This window comes from Puma concolor, chromosome A1 (genome assembly GCF_028749965.1).
Source record: "Puma concolor isolate L17-30 chromosome A1, mPumCon1.1.hap2, whole genome shotgun sequence".
Taxonomy (NCBI): domain Eukaryota; kingdom Metazoa; phylum Chordata; class Mammalia; order Carnivora; family Felidae; genus Puma; species Puma concolor.
The window spans coordinates 59,609,391-59,613,054 of NC_141667.1; positions in this window are offsets into that span (position 1 = coordinate 59,609,391).

The following is a 3,664-nucleotide window of genomic DNA, read 5'->3' on the forward strand; positions in this document are numbered from 1 at the left end:
AGCAATGGAAACTTGATCAAGGCAAAAAGGCCCACAGCAACCACCAGGCTGAATACACACAGGCCCATCAGGGGACCCAAGTCAAAATATCCATAGGCCTTAACTGACCAATGGGTTACTTACAACCAGGTACAGTTACCACAAAAGGTAAAATCCCATACATTCTCATACTTTCTCACCTTCTCCCTTTAAATACAGCCCCCCCACTGACCCACTGCCTCATTGCAGACCGTCTCTCCTCTGCTGTCCTGCCCACCACTCCCTTGTGTTATATTCGATAAACTTCTATCACCTTTGTTCTGCCTCTGGTGAACTCTCACCTCCTGCATCACCTGTCCCCACCCGCATTCAGGGGCCCTATCCCATCGGAGAGATGCCGTAGTAACACAGTCACATTCTGAGGCATTAGGGTTTAAGATTTTGACATGAACTGGGGGGAATGCAATTCAGCCCATAACACCCCCTTTGGAAGACAAAAACTTATACTCTTCCACTACTTATCCAAACCCTCTAATGGCTTCCATTGTGCTTAGAATAAAATTTAAAATGCTGGCTCTGATTTAGAAATACCTATATGCTTCACTTTTGCCAATTTCTCCACTTGGCTCACACCCGATCCCTCTCTTTTCTGTTTTCAGATACATTTAGCTCCTACCTCAGGTCATTTGCATTGGATACCTCTCTGCTTTGAACCTTCCTATTCATTCAATTAGGAAACAGTTTTGGGGCAATGCCCTGTGACAAGCACCACTCCAGAAGAAGGGTCTTTCAAAATGGGCAATATGCACCTTGAGGTGCATTCCAAGGAAGACATTCCAAGGGGCCTGTGGACCTGTATACATCAAGGAAATCCATCTAAAGATCTTGAGTTTTCATATTGTCTTTCCTAAAACTGATTTGCCTACAAATTCAGTTACCCAACTTTTTTTTGTATACTCTCCTGTCCACAAGAAAAGGCATAACACCTCTCCCATTGCTCTTGGTGTAAAATAACAGGAGCTGAACAGGGCACACTTCCAGAATGTATTTCTCCTGAAGGCAAAGCCTTAAGCACCAAGCAAAAGATGCTCCATTAAAAGATAGCCCTTACTTTCTGCTTTATATTGAAGGTGGAGATCTGTTCATCCATTTGTCAATCCACCAGCTCACCCCTCCATGAGTTCATCTTTCCTTCTTAGAATTTAGAAACAAGATGTCATGAGAACACGTATTCACTTTTATTTTGTTTAAAAGAAAATAGGGGTGGCTGGGTGGCTCAGTCAGTTGAGCATCCAACTTCAGCTCAGGTAATGATCTACATTCTGTGGATTCGAGTCCCACATTGGGTTCTGCACTGACAGCACAAAGCCTGCTTCAGATCCTGTCTGCCTCTCTCTCTGCCCCCATGCTCTTTCTCTCTCTCTCTCTCTCTCAAAAATAAATAAACATTTAAAAATGCTTTTAAAAAATAAAAGTAAAGGTAAACTTATAAGTTAAAAACATTAAGTAAATATTGATGAGGGATTGTGAGGCAGGCTGAGGGCAAAACACAAGCTAGCACACCCCCCCTCTCCCAGGTGGGACATGTGTGATATTCCCTGAACACTTTGGCTACCCCAAAACAAGAAAGGACAAAAAACAAATGGTTAAACTGATAAGTCTCCACCAGTTTACCAGAAAAAGGCAATCCCATCAACAGCCTCCAGTCCAGGAATTCCCTACTGTCTCAATGTTAATGCCTTGCTAGAGGGAAAATAACAACCATAGCTTGACAATAGCCTAGGCTTCCAGTAAGTCTTGGGCATGTGAAAATCTCTTTGGAAACTCCCTCTTGACTTTATCTCCCCTCTCGACTTTGTCTCCCCTGACTCCATAAAATGCTCAACCCCCAGAACCCCAGTGCAGTTCTTTCTGCCCGCGGGTTCTGTCCCTGTGGTTTAATAAAATCCTTTATGCACCGAAGATGTCTTCAAGAATTCTTTCTTGGCCATTGGCTCCAGACCCCACAAACCCCCCATCGCCCCAGAACTTCACCTGATATGATTTGAATTATTTGATTTGACAGAGGACTGGCTTTGCCAATTAATATGGTAACATTCTGGATGGGCTAAATATGCAGCTCTACAGGTTTGATGACAATACATTGAGAACACTTATACAGGAAACATCATGCCAGAAAATACGCCATTACCACTATTGAAAGTTGTGACAGGAGCACCTGGATGGTTCAGTTGGTAAGGCATGTGACTCTTGATCTTGGGGTTGTGAGTTCGAACCCTATGTTGGGTGCAGAGATTACCTTAAAAATAAAATCTTAAAAAGAAAATAAAGTTGTGACAAGCGTTTTCAGATGTCAACTTTAAAAAATCTTTATTGGAGGGGAACCTGGGTGGCTCAGTCAGTTGAGCATCCAACTTCGGCTCAGGTCATGATCTCACAGTTTGTGAGTTTGAGCCCCGTGTCAGGCTCTGTGCTGACAGCTCAGTGCCTGAAGCCTGCTTTGGATTCTGTGTCTCCTTCTCTCTCTGCCCCTCTCCTGCTCACACTATGTCTCTCTCTCTCAAAAATAAATAAACGTAAAAAAAAATTTTTTTTAGCCTTTATTGGAGAATGAATTTTTAAACACCTTTTATGAGACACAGAAACAAAAAGTTTAGAGACCGCTCCTCTAAGTACTGGGGCCATAGGGAAGAATGAACATTCCCATTCATGTCCCTGTCCTCTCAGCATTTAAGTTCCAGGTTAGCTGTTTAAAATTTTAACTCAAATGAGAGGTCTTTCCTGCCCTGAGTAACTCTATCACATTATCTTTGTTTAAAAAAAAAAAAAAAAGCCACAGGCCGCAAATGGTGTCACTTAGGACAAATCGCCAAACCGGAGCTAAATACCTAACCTAATTGCACATTCAACTTCTAGCAGAAATATATTCTTAACGGCTTAGAAATGTTCTGGTCAGAACCAATAAGATAATCAATCTGTCACATGGGTCCTCTCCATCTCCCAAAGGCAGATGATGTAACCCACCTACTAAGACCCTTTCATCTCCAAAGGAAGGTGACCTCACCCCAAATAATCATTTTTCCTGTTTATGATTTCTTTGTCCTATCTTTAAAAACTTTTCTTTTTCTGTAGCCCTTTGGATCTCTCCTTCATTTTAGATAGGACCTGTCTCATTCATGCATCACTTAATAAAGTCAATTAGATCTTCAGACTTTCTTGAATTTTGTCTTTTAACACTTTCCTGCCAATTAAAACTATCTGCGGGAGTTTACTTTTTTGTCTAGCATATCTCTTGAGGACCTTGTCTTATTTCCAGCTTGTGTTCTAGTGCCTGGAATAGTGTCCCCCATGTTAAAGTGCAAAATAAATACTTGTTGAATAAATGAATGGATTGTGTTCATTATGTTCCCATTTCACAGAAGGGAAAACTGATGCCCTTGAGAGACACAGGAACGTGTCTTTGTCTAAATTAATCGAAGCACAGAGCAGCTCTTGCCCAGTTCCTCTCAATTTCTCTGCCCCTGCACCAACATAGGAATCCAAAGGCAACAGCCAGCATTTCTCCACTTGTTGTTCCCGGAGTGTCGCCTGCATCCCACCAGGTGGCAGCAGAGGTGGCGGCACACAGTCAACAGCAAAGCGTGGCGCGGGAAGGAGGGTTTCCGCTTCCGGGAGGAACTGTTCG